Genomic DNA, 21,117 nt, shown 5'->3' with positions numbered 1-21,117 from the left:
GTAGATAGTTGTATGTCATAGTTGCACATCCTTCTAGTTGCTATATGTGGGATGTGGCCTCAGCATGGCCGGAGAAGCGGTGCGTTGGTGCGCGCCCGGGATCTGAACCCGGGCCACCAGTATTGGAGCGCGTGCACTTAACTGCTAAGCCACGGGCCGGCCCCAATTTGGGATAATTTTAAAGACTATTTTTCATCTCGTCAAGCCATGGTGACTTCACCCATACACGGTACAGCCATATCAGTTATTAAAATATTGAAATAATTCTGTACCTATTCTTTTTTTTTTTTTTTTTTTTTTTTTTTGTGAGGAGATCAGCCCTGAGCTAACATCCGCCAATCCTCCTCTTTTTTTTGCTGAGGAAGACGGCCCTGGGCTAACATCTGTGCCTATCTTCCTCCACTTTATATGGGACGCCGCCACAGCATGGCTTACCAAGCAGTGCGTCGGTGCGCGCCCGGGATCTGAACCAGCGAACCCCGGGCCGCCGCAGCGGAGCGCGCGCACGTAACCGCTTGCGCCACCGGGCCGGCCCCTGTACCTATTCTTAATAGCCCATGACCTAAATTCCCCTGAAGATGGTTCCCCCACTTCCCAGCTGCCCCTGCTCCTGCACTAGGTTAACTCATGGTACAGCAAGGGGTCTCGAACTCTGCTTTAGCACTACAGCCAGTGTCAACTCTGGTTGATGCAAGTGCCATTCAGTTTGCTAATTATTTTGAATATTACTCCTGTCTGTCATACTGTCTGACCAGTAATTTCATGGTTCTGGCAATGCTCATTTGGATGTTAAGCTTGGGTGGTTCATATAACATCAACAACATCTTTCTGAGATGACTAGAACAGAAAATTAGTAGTTCTTCTTTGGAATAACTGATCACCCTTAAAATTCTTTCCTTAATAAGGTGCTACATGCAGCAGACTAAGACTTCAGATATATCTACCATCAACAAATAAATGCTTTCTTGCTATTTGCAGTACAGACAGGAAAGAATCCTAAATATTTCCAGAGTTAATTCCAACACCCTTATAGATGTTAAAACGTAATTAATTCTGCCAATGATAATTCTATGGGACTCCTATGTATGATAAAAATAAGTAGAATAAATTCCTAGATGCTCATAAGGCAGATAGTACAGATCAATTATATCTGGAGACGTGGTAGGAAAAAAATCTTTGAAAATCCACTTAGGTACTTATGGTCTGTTTGCTTTCACAATTTTCAGTTGTTCTCCATTGTACTCACCTCATTGATATTTTTATTGTTCACAGAATGGTGATTGTTTCATTTTTGTCATAAATAACCCCATCTCATGGGCAATTTTCTATTAGGGTTTCATTTGTCATTAATTGCAATTGTCAGCTGTTGACATCACGTGATCACACATTCAGGCTGTAGCAGCAGTTTCCCTGAACTAATCCCAAAGAGAAGCTGCTTTATGAGGTGAGTATTGTGTTATAAATGTTATAAATAAAATATCTTATAAAGATGTTTATGACTTTTTTCTTTATATATTCTTTTATATACATTTGAAAGTACTTCTGCTTTCCTCATCCTGTCCGTTGCATTTTGCAAGAAAAGGAAAAAAAGAAAGAGCAAGGGAAAATAGAACCAAAGACCCTGAAGATTGCCAGGGTCTCCAGCACCTAGCACAGTGCCTGGCACACAAAGGCATGCAATCAATGGTTGGTGAATGGAGAACTATCTAGGCTGGAAATCATGTGCCTTAAGTACCTCCATCAGTTACAATTTTGGAACTCTTGGCTGCAGGCCCTGTGGTAGCCAAGAGTGGAGTTTGGGGGCTGTGCGCACCGACGCACTGCTTGTTAAGCCATGCTGTGGCGGCATCCCGTATAAAGTAGAGGAAGATGGGCACGGATGTTAGCTCAGGGCCTATCTTCCTCAAGAAAAAAGGGGAGGATTGGCATCAGATGTTAGCTCAGGGCTAGTCCTCCTCACAAAAAAAAAAAAAAAGAGTGGAGTTTGGAGCAGTCAAGGCCCCTGACCCTCCCCCACTTAATTTTTAACTTCAGAGAATTGTATAGTAGATGATATTCAGGTTTCTGGGCTCTGTTGTCAAAAGCTTTCTCATTTTGAGTAAAAGAGCCACTTTACAGGCTATGGAGTGAAACAGTGTGACAGAGATGTCAAAGTCCAGACTGATACACTCTCCTATAGCACTGTGTTTGAAATAGCTAGAATAGGCTAGTTAAACAAAGGGAAGGAAATGGAAACAGAAAGATGGTTTTATGTCTCTTGCCCGAAGGGCTAATGCCTTGGGTTCTTTGTTACAAGGTGATAGGGCCTGGGTACAGCAGCATGTTGAAGTACAGTACTATGAAGAATCATATAATTTCATTGATCTCTTCTCTGAGGATACAAATTTAGTGATTAATAGTTGGTTACGTTTTTTTACTTGGGAAAAATCAAACTGGAGTGATGTATTAGTTATCTATTGCTGTATAACAAATTACCCTAATACTTAGTAAAAGTAAACATTTGTTATCTCTGTTTTCGTAAGTCAATAATGTGAGAGTAGCTCAGTTCAGCAATTCTGGCTCAGAGTCTCTCGTGAGGGTAAGTGAAAGTGTTGGCTGGGCTTCAATCACGTGAAGGCTTGACTGGGTCTAGAGGATCCGCTTCCAAGATGGTGCACTCACATGGCTATCAAGTTGGTGCTTGTTGTTGGCAGGAGGCCTCAGTTCCTCCCTCTGTGAGCCTCTCTCCTCAGTGGTGCTCGAATGTTCTCATGACATGCCTGCTGGCTTTCCTCACCATGAGCAATCTGAGGGAGCACAAGATGGTAGCAGCGATGTCTTTATAACTTAGCCTCAGAAGTCACAAACTGTTACTTCTTCAACATTCTGTTGTTAAGCAGATCAGCCTTACTCATCATGGAAGGGAACTACATAAGGATGTGAATACCAGAAAGAGATAACAATTGGGGATCATCTTGGAGGCTACCACAAATGCTCAAAAATTAAATATAAACACTGGGTACTGGAGGGCCGGAAAGTGGTTGTATCCTGTCTTCAGTTCTCCATCTTCCTAAAGGCTTTTATTAATTTTGTGTCTACTAAGATTATCTCATTTAATTCTCACCACAAAACCATAAGTGAGATACATTATTGATCTCATTTTCAGGTGAGAAAATGGAGGCCTAGAGTGATTAAATGACTTATACTAGGTTACACAACTAGTAAGTGACTGGGTTAGGATTTAAATTCATTGCCACTCACCGGTTCCATTTAATACAATGCAATAAAAAAAATAAATAGATGGGGGTACTGCAGCTATTTAACTAATAAATATAAATAGAAGATGAGGTAGAGTCGGGGGATTATGATCATGTATGAGATACTATTCAGGACAGATCTTGCCTGAATTTCTATTAAAACTGGATAAACTCTCTTAATCACTAAGCTGGAGCAGTTACCAAGATCCAAGCAGTAGCTTTGCGTGCTACAAACATGATTTTATCTGATTCTTAGGGTCTTAGACACCAAGTTCCTCACTCAAGTTATTTAAGTTTAGGAACAATTGATTTATAAATAAAAATTTATAAATTTATAAGTAAAATTTTTTATTAAAAAATAGTTTACTATATGTCTATAGTGTGTCTATATCTATAATATAGATATAGATATGTATACATCTATAGTACACTATATCCATAGTAACTATATATTTTGTATATATGTATATATACAAATAAATGTATGGTATATATAGATGTGTATTTATGTGTGTATCTATGGTATACTATATGTAACATATAGTATATATGCTACATATAATATCTATTTATATGTATATATAGATATATAGATATATACTAGATACTATAGGTATATATAAATATATAGATATGATACTATATTTTATCAAATTTTTTTGGTCTCGGTTAATATTTTGTATATAATCTCTGTTCTTATATATTGATTTTCTAGTTTGTTGCAAAATCACCATGCTTTCAAATTCTTGGAAATGTACTGCCTAAAATATCCTCTAGCCTTCTTATAATGGTGCCTATACCCCAGATTTAGTAATATGATTTCTCTGTGTGATCATTGCTACTGTGAGGATAATAATTATCACAATCAGGTTTAGTACAAAGAGAAAAGGAACATGTTCATCAAAAGTTGTTTTTTTTTGTTTTCAGTCGGATATACTGGAACAGTAGATTGCAGAGACAAAATTCACAGTTTACTGTTTTGTTTTTTTTTTAAAGATTTTATTTATTTTTTCCCCCCAAAGCCCCAGTAGATAGTTGTATGTCATAGCTGCATATCCTTCTAGTTGCTGTATGTGGGACGCGGCCTCAGCATGGCCGGAGAAGCGGTGTGTCGGTGTGCGCCCTGCGCCCGGATCTGAACCCAGACCGCCAGCAGCAAAGCGCGCGCACTTAACTGCTAAGCCACGGGGCCTGCCCGAGTTTACTGTTTTTAAACACTGATGAATTGGTCATATTTTGTACTTGTATATTGACAATCCCTATAACGTTATTTGAAAGACAATCATCATGTTCACCTAAGTTAATCAGGAAATACGTCAAAAATTAGATATATGTTCATATTAATCTACCAAAGAAGTATAATAGACCATTTGTTTTCTCTAATGTAATTTCTTCACTCAGCTCTCAACCATCTACTTTAACAAAAAGAGGGCTGTGTCTTGGATATTTGAGAATAATGACAATGGTAATCCTAAAATGTATTGAGTTCCTATTAATGTAATAAAAAATGATGATTTAAATTAATGCTTCTTAAACTATGATATTTCACAGCATTTTATTTAAAAAATGTGTTTTCTCTACTGTTTGAGTCTAGTTTACTGAACTTTTAATGTTCACTACAATAAAAAGGAGCTTTGGCATACGTAATATTTGGAAAAAAATAATGACAACGGTTAAAATGTATTGAGTGTGCTTTGTGCTCAGCACAGTGCTACTTAATGTGTGTAATCTCATTTCATCTGCTCATAGTGATTCTATGAGGTAGATCTAATTTTCTCCGTTTTATTGAAGAAGCTGAGACTCTGAAGGGTTAAGGAATTTGAGATCACAGTTAATGAGTGGTATAGTAGGCCAGCCTAATTCAGAACTGCAATATATGGTTTCATCAATTATATTATCCTTGCACTCTTCAAATCCTGAATAAATGGGTAATCAGTAAGAGAGAGGTAATTAAGGGCCTTGTATAATGAGAAAATGGTTCATCTCTAGATAATCTACAAATGGGAGTTGATTTTATGTTTTAAAAAAAGCAAAAAAGAAAGAAAGAAAAATAAAACAAACAACTAAATATACAAATAAAGATCAGTCAAACATAGTTAATGGTGGTTGTTGGAGGAGGTCATGGAGAGGATGTGACCACTGGTTGACCCAAGAGCTGGACCCCCGGCAATCAGCAGCTCCTGCCCCCTCCCCTGTCCTTGAAATGTACGTTCTGCCCACTTTTCCACAGTGGGAGCTGTTTTCAAGGACACAGCCTTGAGAGAGCAAGGTGTTGTTGAGACCATCTGAACATTATATGTGACTTAACCCAGGAAAGGCACCCATATAAAATTTTAAGAACAGGGTGCAGAGATCTACTTGACCTGTGGCACCCAAGACCAGCCTGGTAAGTAAGTTCTCGTGCTTATTAAACTGCCATCTACCAATCTGGAGTGGCTGCCTCTTTCTTCGGTCTCCCCTTGATCTCCATGTATGGAGGCCAATTTGCAAGCCAACAGTGGAATATTCAGAACTTAATTTTTATTGGAATTAAAATTCTGCTTGAATTCTTTCCTAACTTTTTAAGCTATGATTATAGAAGCCTGATATTATAACATGGGAGTAAACATGACGACTGTGTTTTTGAGATATTGCTTGTAATTACCGGTAGAGATAGGGATAGTAGAAAAAACATCTGCAAGATTTATTGCTGTTTCTTCATGCAGGAAGAAACCAAGTACAGATTACTTAGAGTTTGCCTAAAAGATCTATGAATTAATGTTATTGTAGATTGTTTATTTTTCCTGTGTTCCTTATACTAATGTGACAAAAAAATATTTAAAAGGAGTAGGGAAAGAAGAGGAGAAAGATAAATTCAAAACCACAAGACATATCTTATAAAATTAATTTCTCTCCCACCAACTCTGCTGTCTTATTTATTTAAGTGCTGCTACTTGGTTTCCCATAACTTCAGATACCTACTAGGTGAAGATATACAGGCTGTAGATTATTCAAATATTTGTTTTACAGGAATGTGCTTTATACTATTACAAATTCACTTACACCTATTCCCAGTGTGTTTGAGATTAAACCATGAAAATATATAAAAATAGTATCAGCCCATTATTAATGTTTCAGGACTTCTTCCCATTTTAGACAGTAATCATGTGACAGATTATGTGAATTCCCAATTTGCGGTTAGAAAGTCTTTTCAACTGTGTTTACACTGCCGATATTTCGTGTATCATCTTCCTTCACTTTAGTCTGCAGTTGTATCTTACTCTAAGCTCCTGAAACATGATTATTTGTAACATTCATTTGTGTCACATCCTGCTTTTTGTCTAAGTTCCCTGAACAGATTTCCATCTTTCAAAACACAAGAAGTTAATTGATGTAGGAGAATGTATACTTAAAAAGAATACCTCCCACTGAGCCTAGCAATTAATATTTGTTGAATGAAGTAATATAAATACAAAAGTTATTCAGCTGATATAAAGTCTCTTCAGAACTTGTGTTGATGTTATGCACTTTAGTAGAAGAGAATAGGTACATACATTAATTTATTAAAGATTTTTTTGTGTGTGTGTGAGGAAGATCAGCCCTGAGCTAACATCCATGCCAATCCTCCTCTTTTTGCTGAGGAAGACCAGCCGTGAGCTAACATCTATTGTCAATCCTCCTCCTTTTTTTTTTTTTTCCCCTTTTTCTCCCGAAAGCCCCAGTAGATAGCTGTATGTCATAGTTGCACATCCTTCTAGTTGCTGTATGTGGGACACGGCCTCAGCATGGCCAGACAAGCGGTGCCTCGGTGGGCGCCCGGGATCCAAACCCCGGGCGGCCAGTAGCGGAGCACGTGCACTTAACCGTCAAGCCACGGGGCCGGCCCCTATTAAAGATATTTTTAACCAGAAAAATTACAGGTTGAAAAAACCCCCCCACTTCTTTGGCACTTCTGCTTCTTTCAAAGCAAACAAAAAGAGGTACATGGTAAAAATAATTTCATAAAAAATGATTATTAAAAGAAGAGAAGACAGTACAGAGTTTCAGCATTAGTAATTTTTGTTCAGTGTCCCATAAAGCACAAACATAGATTCTTTTAATAAAAAAGTAAAAGTGGAAAAATGCAAATGTCAAAAAAAGTTATTTATGTCAACTTTGAGATTTGATAGCTAGATGGCTTCCTGTACATTATTAAATTAAGTCACTAGTTCATTTTCAAAAATCCATTTTCTAGGTGGTTCAACAGATGTTTACTAGTCAGTTTTAAATGGAAAGGCATATTAAAATAATTCAAATTATTAACATGCAACACAATTTTCCCAAAGATGGAAAAGATGCAATGAAGTGGCAATCTCTGTGTATTTCTTTGCAAATAGGATTTTAAAAGTGTATGAGCCAGTCAACGAATTTGGGAGGGAAGTCTTGCTATTTGCCAGACACTTTTCTAAGTGCTTTTTTAATGTATTCCCTCATTTAACCTACTAGATAATGCTGTGGGGTAGACATTGTTATCATCCTCATTTTAGAGCTAATGAGAATGAGGTTTCTAGAAAGATATTTTCATCCATCATCTTGTAGCGTGTGAGGATATAGTAAGCTCTTCTAGGTGCTGTTTCCTGCCAACTCCTCTATGCTCGTGTTTCCTTACACTATTGCTCAGCTTGCAATATACTTAAGCTACTGGTTCTTTGTAAACTCTTTTTCATTTCTCAGAACTCACTGATCTCACCTAGTGCCTAGTTCTCCTTCATGAGGGCTCACAGACAGAGCACTTACTGCGCCACACTGAAGTTATCTGCTGAACTTATCTGTGGCAGCTGTCACTTGGCTGTTAACCTGCTGAGGGCAGGGACTGCATCTTACTCACTTTTAGTCTTCGCTGGGGTTTCATAAAAAATGGAATGTGGTATGGGCTATACTTTATAGAAAGATACAATTTCAGGGCATAAAGAGTATATGAAAGGGGAAGTGGGACAGGGAAGGGGGAAAAGAAAATACAAGGCCATTGTTCTGAGCTGGTCACAGTTTCACAAGACAACGCAGCTGGCTGCTCAGCCATGTGGGGTGTCTTCTGGGGCCGCCACATGGAAACACTAAACCTTGGAAGAGTCACATTGGAGGAGGAAGGATTGAGAGTTCGTCTGCGTCCTCCTTCCTGTCTGTTGTCTTTCACTGGTTAAAGTTAGACCCATGGGATGTTACCACTCTCTGCACTTCTATATTCTTCACTGGCAACATAGGGAAGTACTTCATCTGATCCTCAAAGTGGTGGGAGCAGCCATCATTTAACATTTTGATTTTTTGTTCATTATGGATGTTTTTTGCATTAATTATATTCTTTAAAATATTGCATTAAAATATACTTTGTATTGATTACTGAGTTTTTTGCAACCACTTAATTTTTGTACATTAAGTGAGTACCTTGCTTAACTCATCCCGGTCCCAAACCTTCGATACAAGTCCATATTCCCGCACGTCTGGGTTACCCAACATGACACTAGTTTAAAGTGGACAATTTGCCTATCACTAGATGCAGGACTCCAAAGATCACCAGGCTCCAGACAAAGTCAGAATCACCCTAAGGCACTTTCATCCATTCATTCATTCAACAAATACCTGTTAAGGTTTTGTGCGCCAGTAAAGGTGCTAGCAGACAGCTGTGAAAATGACAGACTGAAACTATCATATCTAAAAATTCAATTTCTCTTATGATACCCTGCAATTATTGTTTCTGGAAATTTGTATTGGTACATAACTAGTCTATTTGCCTTACGTAATTAAAATTTATGAAATACCTAGCATTCTTAAGGGGAACCAATGCATCATGCTCAACTGTTTGCTTTCACAACAAAATTATCATTTTATGGGAAAATATTGACAGCAAAGTTTAATAGCATGCCCTACTTCTAAAGCAAGTACTCAACCATTTTTCAATTTTTAAAAAAGTTTTGGTTGACAGGAACCTTTTATCCATGTATATAAACTATTGCAGGATCTTATGTACTGCTCTTTTAAATTTATCCTTTATCCTTGATGTACGATTTTTATTAAAATTTATATTTCTTTTAGTTTGGATATTTGTTTTAATCTTCACTTCTTTTTACTGCACATGTTAAATGATAGAGAACAAGAATAATGTATCTATATATTGTTTACTATATTTCAAAGAGAGATAATGATACAACAGGATAGAGTTCAGAGAAGGGTAATGATAACGATGTTCCCTGTAGCTGAACTTCCCAGGTTGAGACACCATGTCAAAACTCACTGATATACTAAGTATGTACTAATATACTAATATATTACACTACGTATACTAGTGTATACTGCTATAATTCTAAGGAAAAAAATTAATTTGAAGCAGAAGTTGATTTATTACTGCAACACGTAATTACTTTAAACTCCAATTGTTTTGGAGTTGATATCGAGGACTTGCTATCCTAGATAATTAGCAGATGCAGACTTGAATGAGTGACTAAGAACATATGGTAAGAAGAAACTCAGAAAGATAAGCTAGATATCGTTGCAAATTTTAAATGAGGTGGGGGAAAAAACTGAAAAAAATCACTGGGGTTTTACAGCAAAGAAGGCATCAAGAGGATATTGTGGTGAGATAAATAGGAATACCTGCAACAGCAAGCTGCTTCCCCTTATGCTAATTGAAGCCTCTGGCTCGTATGTTTTTGAAGACCAGTAAATAAACCTGCAAGATTGTGGTTGTTGATGATGCAGCAAGACACAGAAGGCAACTTTTTCCTACATGTTCTATTTTCAAAGCAATAAAGCAAAAGTTGAGGCATTAGAAGGAAAGATAGTAAAAGGATCCATCTCAAACTGGTCTACAACTTTGGTCTTATGAAGGAGAAATATATCAGGGCGTTACAATAAGAGGTTGAGTATAAATCCCCAGAACATGACAAACAAAATTGGAAAATGGATAATGACCATGGCAAAAAAAGTAGCAGTAATAGTGTTTGCTCTGTTACAGACAGCATGACTTAAGGAAATCTGGAATAAAAATGTGCAAGAGATGCTGCTGATAACCAGTATTTCCTGGGCATATTGCATATTTCCTAATTTTCTTTTGATGAGTCACTTTGTGTTATAAACTATTATTTATTCTAACAGGACAATGCATGGCAATTACTCGTATATTTTCTCATGTTATTAAGATTCTTTGTACATTGTTGATAATCAACCCTGATTAATCAGAATAAATTAGCAAAGTTAAATCTGCTCACATATGTCACCCCCTGTCTTCATATTCATATTTAAGGAATCAGGGCACAAAATAACCCTTTAAATAACTTCCAATCAATTGCTCTTTTAAAAACAGGACTCTAGTCAAATTAGCAGCGAGGTAAAGCTTCATTAATTTTTCTACAGAAAAATATCCAGTTTTTATAGACTATTTTACGTATTTATTAAAAACAGTACCATTTAGGGGCCGGCCCGGTGGTGTAGAGGTTAAGTGCACGCGCTCCGCTGCTGGTGGCCCCGGTTCGGATCCCGGGCGCACACCGATGCACTGCTTGTCAAGCCATGCTGTGGCGGCGTCCCATATAAAGTGGAGAAAGATTGGCATGGATGTTAGCCCAGGGCCAGTCTTCCTCAGCAAAACGAGGGGGATTGGCATGGATGTTAGCTCAGGGCTGATCTTCCTCACAAAAAAAAAAAGTACCATTTAGTAAAACTTCCATGTTTCTTGAGGATTTCTCATTTTTCAATGCATTTATGTTTAGTGTATTATAGGACAAGGACACACTTGATACTCATAATGTAGTAAGTAGCAATGAATATAAGTATATATTACTTCATTAGTCGGAGATTTGTATTAACTGCAAACATTGTTAAGGGAAACACTCAAAATGTGTATTATTGTGAATGGAAATTGCATGATTGTCATATTTTTTAGTGATTTAAACTGTTTAGGAAATAATATTAATTATGTTTATTTCTATAGTCTCCTTCATTTTAAAAGCAATTTAGGTGGAACACTTTTTCTTTAATTGCTATGATTTATTTCCAAGTTCCCCATACCATCATTACAAGAAAACACTTTGAAGTTAGCATATTGGACCACTGATGAGTTGTGTCCCTGTGTACACACTATAGTACATCTCACCCACAAGATTAGTGATAGCTTATAAATGAAATTTCATCCTTGCTTCTCAGCAGCTGTGTGGTAATGCTAAGGAGTCTGAAACATTCTTTTAGACAGAAGAAACATTTCATAATTATTTTCATTTAAAATCCAAGTATCTTACCGTGGCTTCAAAGGACTCCTTTTTAAAAGATGAGTTTTGAAAATCATTAACACTAAACCAGTAAGCAATTTATAGAAAATAAAATAATGGTCATCCCAGGGAAATAATTTCAGAAGCAGTTTTGTGGTTATTCAGGAATAACAATGTGACAAGTACTATCTTGGATACTTGGAATCATTTTGTAATTTCTAAACTCAAAAACTGGAAAAATCAAGCATAACAGAAAAACTAGTGTTGGAGACATAAGAGATCACTGCCTTCTGCTTGGATAGGGCTTGTAAAGGAAAGCCCTGCTCACCTGGCTCGGTGAAGCAATAGATAATGGAGTTTGGCTTGATCTGTGGCGCTAAAGGATCTACTGCCTTTGAACAGCAGAATATTGACCTACTTGTTACAGGAAAAACAAACAAACAAAAGGCATGTCACATGACCTATTTCATGTGTATGGATTTCTACAGTCTTGAGCAGACCAGCAAATGACTTTTGAAACAGAGACTTTTAAAAATTGCTATAACAGCCATCCCTATTTTGTTGAAGATTGGGGGTTTTTTTCAGGCTATAGGGGCAGAATTTCCGTCTTCTCATCGTGAGATTTACATGGTTCTCACAGCTCATTCAGATAAGAAGAAAAAGACCCATTCTTTCTGCCACACACAATATCCTTATCTGTCTCCCAAAATGATCTGTCTAATGCAATGGGCTCGTCTTCTCACTGCTGGACCAGTCACTGTGAAGAGGTAACCAGCTTGGGGCCAGGGAGACCGCCACTTAATTAATCCCTGCACGGGTGAGGTAGAGAAAAAGTAGTTCCCCAAAGGGAGGGACAAAGGGAAAACGAAAAATTAAAAGATGTGTCTTCCAAGGATGACCAAAATCTCCTCTGAAAGCAACTAAAATTTGAAGATTGAGTTGTGGGAATCGAATTATTTTCCTTCTTCATGCAGACAGCCTGATTTCTTTTTCAAATATTATCCCCTACCCACCATTGCTCTGTTGAACTATTGTGCAGCTTTTCATCCAGAAGAGAAGAAATATTGTCGTCTGCCTTACATTCTTAACCCTAAGGGGACTAGAGGCTGCATCATTCAGTGGAGTGAAAACGACTCAGAGCAAGAGGTTTGATAGGCAGTCCTGGCTGCTCAGCAACCTGTGGACGGCACCTCTCCTCCAGTTAATTTCTTCTCCACTATCTGCAGCCTGGTGAAAGTTGTATTTGACGCCAGGAACTTGTGGACAGACTGTATGGGCTGATGCAGGATACAGTGTTAGAGTCTTTGGAGGAACAGAAATATATAAATTATCCATACACAGGGAATAGTCTGAGTGATGTGCCTAAGTTTCACTTCTGAGCTTTTATCAAAGATTTGCAAAAGAGCTTCTCTCAGAAACATACTCATCATTACCTTTTCCCATCTTAACTTTCTTAAATTGGACTTAAGTTTTCGACAGTCTACTGAAACTGTGTCGTGGTTCTCTTCTTGCCAAATCTAAGAACATTTACTCTGTTTTCTTTGTCTTGACCTTTTTGAGGTCTCTTTAGACTATTATTACTTATGGAAACTCTGTCTCCTTAACCTTCAGTATCACTGATGTTTTCCTGCTTTATTTCTGCAACCTTGTTTGAACCAATTCTTACAGTCCTTTTGCGGCTCTTTGTCTTTCCTCATCCTCTAGCTAGGGGCATTAACTAAGACCCAGTTCTTTGACTTCTCTTCTCTTCTTTCTCTCTGTCCATTTCAGAGACAGCTGCTGTCTGTCTTTTTTCCTCCCCCCCACCCCCCGTTCTTTCCTTCCTTTCTCTATGTCTGTTGGAGGAGGTCATCAAGAGGACATGACAGCCAGTTGAACTTCAAGCTGGACCAGGGCAATCAGATCCTCACCCCCTCCTCTGTCCTTGGAATGTGCATTCTTCCCCTGTTTCTACAGTGGGAGCTGTTCCAAGGACACAGCTTTGAGACAGTAAGGTGCTGTTGAGACCATCTGGATGGTATACTTGACAAAGTTCAGGTGAGGCCCCTATATAAACTTTAAGATTCCGGCCACTGGGAGTAGAGACCTACTCATCTTGCGGCACCCAAGACAAGCCTCATAAGTAAGTTCCCTTGCTTATTAAACCTGCCACCTACCAAGCTGGAGTGGCTGCCTCTTTCTTCAGTCTCTCCTTGCCCTCCATGTATGGAGCACAGTTTCAGATTTCACCCGGAAGCTCCTGAGGTTGCAAACCAAATCTCTCTCCCCTCCCTCTTGTCTTTCTCTTCTTTCCTTTTTCCTCTAGCTCCTGGCTCAACCTCCCTGTGATTCTAGTGAGTTTTCTTTTGTTTTTAGTGGGACAGTGATATTTCTTTAAACTAATGCCCTTGAATTGACAGGCTCACACATGTTTAAGTATTTCCAATCCATATCATTAGCCCTAAATTTTTATCCTATTGGCCAGTTCCAGTTGAATGTTATGGCATTACATCAGTATAGACATGCTTAACACTAACATCATCGTCACCATCCCTCTCTTCATTTTTGTCATTGGTACCTGCCTCCAATCAGATTCTCAGCTCTTAAGAAGTCTTCTATACTACTCCAATATACAGATTTTCCTTGACTTAAGATGGGGTTATGTTCTGATAAACCCATCATAAGTTGAAAATATCGTATGTCAAAAACACGTTTAGTCCACCTAACCTACTGAACATCATAGCTTACCCTAGCCTACCTTCAGCATGCTCAGAACACTCACATTAACCCACAGTTGGGCAAAATCATCTAACACAAAGCCGATTTTATAATAAAGTGTTGAATATCTTGTGTAATTGATTGAATTCTGTACTGAAAGTGAAAAAACAGAATGAATGGATGGGTACAGAATGGTTGTAAGTGTATCGTTGTTCACCCCCATGTTCACCCTCGTGATTGCATGGTTGACTGGGAGCTGAACCCACTGCCCATGCCCAGCATCACGAGAGAGGAACAGACAGCACATAGTTAGCCCAGGAAAAGAGCAAAATTCAAAATTTGAAGTACGGTTTCTACTGAACGCATATCCCTTTTGCACCATCATAAAGTTGAAAAATCATAAGTTGAACCATCGTAAGTCCCAGATGTTCTGTACATTATTTTGCAAAACAAGCAAGCAAGCCAACAAACAAACCCACTGGGCTAATCCTGTGAAAGGTCTCTCATTCATCACTGCTCTCACCTTTGTCTGATAGTTGTCACCTCACCGCAGTACCAACTGCTACACTTTCCTAACTCTTCTTCCTGCCGTTAGTTTCTCTTTATTCCACCCACCTTACTTACGTTATAGTACCTCTTTGCATGGTTAACTTGTATAACACCTAAATGTGAAAACTGGCCATCCAAAACACTGAATTAATCACGTTATGTTTAATTGTTATATATTCCAATAATTTCTCTTTGAATCCACTCCTCTCGAGTGGGTCATTCAAGATAGTCCACAATCTGATCTTAGGTTGTAGTTTGCTTCTATAGCCTGATCCCATCTTTGCTTGTATCAAATTCTATTCTGGCTTTAAAGTCCAGTAAGGATATTACCTTTTAATGATATTCTCATCAGTAATTCTAGCCTGTATGGTCTCTTGTTTCTCTTAAATCCTATATTTTGTGCCACACATTTAATATTTCTCTCTCTCTCATCTCTATCTCTATGTTTCTATCCAGCATATATTTTATAGTATTAATTTTATGTTTACTATATACTAAATAAGTATATTATCTCATTTAATCCTAAAATATCCCTATTATTATTCTTATTCTAAAGAATAGAAAACTAAGGCTTAGAATGTTTAAAAGTGTGGTTTTCCACTATACTATACTGAAGTATTTTTCCTTGTATTATTATATCAGTTCTTAATAAAATCCTTGATCAACTAGGTGTACCAAAAACATGAATACAATGAATAAATGGATGAAAGTTTTAATGTTTTAAGTCTAAGGCTGCCAAATAGATGATAGGCAACTTAAAGCAACTTAAAGTTTCATGACTTAAACTAATGTGAATGTCCCTTATGACATGATAATTGTAAACACTATAATGGCTAGTGCTTATTAAAACTTCACTCTCAGCTATACTGTACATATATTTTCTTATTTAATCATCAGAAAAACCTAATTAGATAGTAGTTTTTTGGGCCGGCCCCGTGGCATAGCGGTTAAGTGCACATGCTCCGCTGCTGGCGGCCGGGGTTCGGATCCCAGTTGCGCACCGACACACCACTTGTCTGGCCATGCTGTGGCGGCGTCCCACGTACAGCAACTAGAAGGATGTGCAGCTATGACATAACAACTATCTACTGGGGCTTTGGGGGAAAAAAATAAATAAATAAAAATTATATAAAAAAAAAAGATAGTAGTTTTTGCAGCTACACATTGGAAGAAACAGAGGTGCAGAAAGGTTAAGTAAGTTGTCCACAGGCACACAGTAAGTGCCAGAACCAAGAACTATATGAGCTACATTCACTTCTTATTCTTGTGTACTTCAATATGCAGCCTTTCAATCAATACGTGGTCACGAAATACATGTACCCGCCTGAGCTCTCCCAGGGGCTTCAAAGAACTGAGAGTGAAAACAAGCTTGGGCACACCTTTCTCAGGTAGAATGAGGCTGCTTACTCCAGTGCTGTGACAGTGCCATCTTGCATCTGGTGGTGTACTCCAGACAGTGCTCGAGGGTCTCATTTTCCAAGTCCGTTTGTCTGAATGGCCCTTTAGACCTTTCTAAGTTTTCCTCTGGGAAGAAGCTAAAGACATTACTGGTCTGCAGTGCTCTGAGTCCAGGGTGAGTTGGAAATCACAGGAAAGTATAGGCATCCAGAATCAGATTGAGAACTTTTTGGGAAAATAGGATGAATGGATGAAATGAGGGACTATTTTTGTATCTATAGCATACTTGCTACAATCAAATTGAAAACATAACCTGTATTTGTGAAATTTTTATTTTGTTGTAAGTTATTACCATTTATTAATCTGTTGAAAAGAGTATAACCTTCCATTGGCTTTTGTTTTAAGATATGGGCTATAGATTAGGATGTTGAGGAGAAATATAAAATATTATAAATTACTTAGAATATATAGAGCTTCATATAAGTACTTAAGAATATTACAACGCCTCTGGTATGCAACTTGCTACCCTATTGTTGATTCAGGGACATTGTAGATAATGAATGAGGCCAAATTTTTGACGAAAAATAGGGATTTTCTAAACATGAAAAAAAATCACTTGAGAGAATGATGATTGAGTGAAAGATAAACGATGTTATCCTTAGAAAAATGATTTACTGAAATTTTTGGCAAATCGAACGTCAGCAGGTAATTTGTTTTGTTTTCAACATATTTTTTCTCTACCTTAAGTACAATGAGAAATATATATATATTTTTTGCTATCACATAATTACTGATATTTAATATTAAAACCACAACCATTATATTATCATTTTCTGTTTCTATTTCTAGTTCAATGAGTAATGAAAGTAAATAATACTATGCTCAGTTAAATGTTAAAATTCAAAAGAAGTATAAAACATGCAGAATACTAGCACATCCAATATTTATGAGCAAAAGTGTTTGGCTGGTCTACATGACATTTGCATTTTTCAATGATCACAGAATATCAAGCCAAAAGAAACAAACAAAAACTGTTTAATGGATTTCAATCAAATCTAATAAATATTGGCAGGCAGGGTTGGAGAGTTGTGAAGGCTACTGGAGGGCAGGGTAGGTGGAGAAATGCGCACACAACTATAAATTTCCTTTAAAATAGTATGGCTTAGTATCACTTTATTTCAACTTTAACTCTACAGTCAATGTTTTATCCTTTCATTGCATAAGTCTATGTTGTCTAAAGTATGCCAGAGCCTGTTTTCAGATAACTGGTGCCAGTAAAAGCTGTACTAAAGAGACACACAGTGAAAATCTACATGAGGACAGATTTGTAAATGGATGAAATATTTTGGTGTATGTTGTGCTCAGTTTCAACACAAAAGTTTTTCAAGAGTCTTCTGTCGCATAAAAGATGACATAATTTATTAAGACTTATTGTATGTCAGGAACATACAAAATGCTTTAAGTTTTCATGTTTGCAAGTCCAGATCACAGTGCTGAAAGGAAATGTAAGAGATATGTCTACCCAGTTAGGGCACCAGGGCAAAGAGATGTTGGTTGAGTCCAACACAATTAACTACCCCTCCTTAGCAAGAGCTAAAGTTATGCTTTATCCCAGGATTATATAATGGCAACAAAAAGATTGGTCAATAAATACATTGTAATCAATTGTATAAAACTGGAGGTTAATATAAACAAAAATATATGAAGCAGGTTATAAATACAGATTTGTAAAAAATAAGGTGTATCTAGAGATGTCTGGTTATTATTGCAAATATTTAATGATGAAATAGCTTCCTATTATGCTCCAGGACCTTTCTCAGTATGACTTTTCATAGACAGAGAAACTGAAGGTTAAGGGAGAAAAGAACTTCGCCAAAGATTGCGCCACTGGATTGCCTGGGTCAGACTTTGATCCCAGGCCTGTTTCAGGTTGAAGGCAAACCCTGTGCTCAGTTTATTACACTGCACTGCTTTTCCATACCAAATCACGTCCACCCGCTTGGTGAACCTAGTCGTGTTTCTGTCCAGCTCTGCTGCCTCTTGTATATTCTTTGGTCCTTTTGTTTCTTCAATCCATGTTGTTCCTGCTGTATCCCATGTTGTTTATTCTGATTTGATCCAAGCTGATATGTTCACTGTAATGAATTTATTTTCTCTATTTGCAAATGCTTAGAATTCAGTCCCTAAAATATTAGACTTTTGGCCCTAGCAATAGAGGCTGTGGTGCTATCGCTGTTGCTCTCTCTTTTTCTTGTGTTTTTACTTAAATCACAGCAAATGAAGAGAGGCAATAGATATTCTATGTCTCATCTTGAAAGACCCACCATGGCTCATCAAGGGGTTTTCCTAACAAAAGTGCCTACCATCATCTTTTCACCTAATTAGGATTTTTTTTTTTCCTTTCTACTATGCTGTGAAAGGGGTATGTTGACTGAGTTGCCAATTTCTCTTGTCTTCAAGCTGAAGCAAGTTTTTATCCTGCCCTGCTAAGAATGAGGATTCCCAAAGCCTTCAGCAGGTGTTTGAGTAGTTTCTGTGAAAAAGACTGATTAGAAATGAAAGAGCTAGAAGCTAAGGAACTTAAGATATTTTTGAGAAATACAGTAAGTTGCTCAACCTCTCACGTGTCCCTAATTCTATGACAAGGTTAAGAAAAGAGTTTATGACTCAACGATCACGCAGATCTATAAAAGGGGGAAAGTGGTTTAAAGGATTAGTGACAATGAATGAGTGGAGGAACACTGTTTGTTACACTGACTTGAGTCACGGATTCTTTTCTAGATCTTCCGGTTTACATTCATTTTGAGGGTTTTGTAAACTACAGAAGACATTATAATGGAGTCCATATTATCGTGTAGGGGAGGAAGACCTATCCTCTACCCACTCTGGGTCCTTCCAGCTGGGCTACGAATTAAATTGACATGAGACAGAATAACAGGAGAAAATAAAACAAAGCTTTATAACACGTATACATGGGAGAGACCCAGGAAAAGCTGGGTAACTGGCCAAAATGGCCGAGCTGCCAGGTTAAATAGCATCTTCAGCTAAAGACAAAGGAGGATGTTCGGGGTGGTGGTTTGGGATTTCAAAGGGGAGGAAAGCAATTCACATGGAGGTGGAAAAGCAAACGTTTGAGAATGTGGCCCAAGAAACAGAATTTCGATAAGATAGGCTTGTTGGTACCTTTCTTATCACACCTATTTTACATTACACTATAGTTATCTCCTGGTATTAGCTCCTTCCTGGAACAGGCCTTCTATCTTAAATTCTTTTAGGCAGTTAAGGGGAAGGCCAAAGTTTCTTTCAGAATCTTTTGAGCCTTTATTGTCTTCATCTCACTATAATCTGCATACCAGAGTGGCACATCTTGGGGTGGCCTGCCCTGAACCCCATCAATAGCTTTTGGCTTGCTCATGAGAAAAGGAGTGAGCAGGGATTGGGGCTGGGGATAAAGTCACCTCCCTCCAGCACACGGCTGTGTGGAAAGTGGAAACCCAATGAAATTGGAACACTGAAGTGAGGAAGGTGGTGTTGGTGAGTAGAGTTGGGAGTCAGGTGATGAGTTACCAGTATACACTGAAAATTGTGTCTCTCCAACACAGGGTCTATGGATAAATCTAAAGGCTTATATCCAACTAAAAGCCTAACATTATTTCTTAATAATCGTCATCCTGTTTTTTGTTTGGTTCAATTTTAGAAATAGATGTTTCAGTCAAGGCTGAAAATGACCACTGTTTCTACACTCTTAGTCTTGTCCTCCATATTGTCGCCCCTGAGTCTGACCAAAGGACAGAAGAAGGTTAAAATAGAGAAATGGTTGCTGTAGTTTTGCAAGTAACATTCTGAGTCCAAGGAATTATGAGAAATCCTTTCAGTTTTATTTTAGAAAGAACTGTGGATAAATTAATTTTGATTGCTCTGTGCTTAAACTGTGCCTCCCAACCCCCATTTCTTGATCAAGACTTCCAGGAAGTTGAAAAAAGATAAATAAAACAAAATATAATGAAAATAATTGGCAAAGTTAGAGAGACAACACCTCAAATGGAATTCAGATGAAGTCACACATAAATGTATTAGGTTAAAATCCTTTTATAAGTAACTTAGTCTTTAAAAAATTGAATCAAATCAATGGGAAGCCTGGGCTCAGCCGTCAGGTCCAATTCAATAACGAAGGTAGAGTGGAGAATACTGTTTCTCATGGAATTATTTCTGTAAGATAAATGATTGATTGAAATCATCAAATGATGACTAGGCATATTATCTCTCTAGGTTTTACAGTTTTATGACATACTCATTTGCATTCTCTAACTTCCAGGACTTTCTTATAGCTTATACAGTAACCTCATTGATTTTAAAATTTTAAAGCTGAAAAGGACATGAGAAATTTTTTTTTTCAGATGAATTTTTCAATCTCAACACTGAGTGATTGGACCATATCTATGTTATTATAAATAAAACTCCTCAGACATGTTTTCCTCAGGATGGACTCAAATTTAGCATACTTTATATTAATGAAAATTCTTTCTCCACCCCAAATTAGAAAGCTATTTTATCCTGAATATTCTTACAGAATGCAATGCTAATATCTTTCTCAACAAATTTTAACATTGAATCTTGATATATTATCTTCCACAATGACTATATACATATAATCCATTATTGACTACTGACACACTAAGAATAAATAAATACAGGAATGGTTTATAATACAAAAAGTATATAAAACTATGTTAACAGGAATATAAAAGCAGGGTAAGAGTTTTTCACAAGTTTATTAATATATAGTCAGCAACTATCTATTGATTAATCTATCTCAAATGTGATCTTGACACGAGTTAATTATAACATTTAAGTTTAAACTCTACACTTAGTCTGTAACATCTTAAAATAAATTTGAATTTCTTTGTTTGCCAAAAGGCAAAAAGCTTTCCTATCATATTGCAAAGCTTGTTTTAATAGATTCAAGAAGCAAATGCACTGTCAAAAGCTCTTGCATACCTTCAAATCTCCATCTATTGGTT

General features: G+C 37.4%; 1 protein-coding gene across 1 annotated transcript in view; it reads left to right on the top strand.

Annotated features, from left to right (window-relative positions):
• LOC131414684 (uncharacterized) overlaps positions 1–21,117 on the top strand; it is a 50,730-nt gene that overhangs the window by 23,167 nt on the left and 6,446 nt on the right. The gene's annotated exons all lie outside the window — the stretch shown is intronic.

The sequence above is a fragment of the Diceros bicornis genome, chromosome 15 (genome assembly GCF_020826845.1).
Source record: "Diceros bicornis minor isolate mBicDic1 chromosome 15, mDicBic1.mat.cur, whole genome shotgun sequence".
Classification (NCBI taxonomy): Eukaryota; Metazoa; Chordata; class Mammalia; order Perissodactyla; family Rhinocerotidae; genus Diceros; species Diceros bicornis.
Note: the sequence above shows the minus strand (reverse complement) of the source record. Positions and strands in the feature narration are given on the sequence as shown.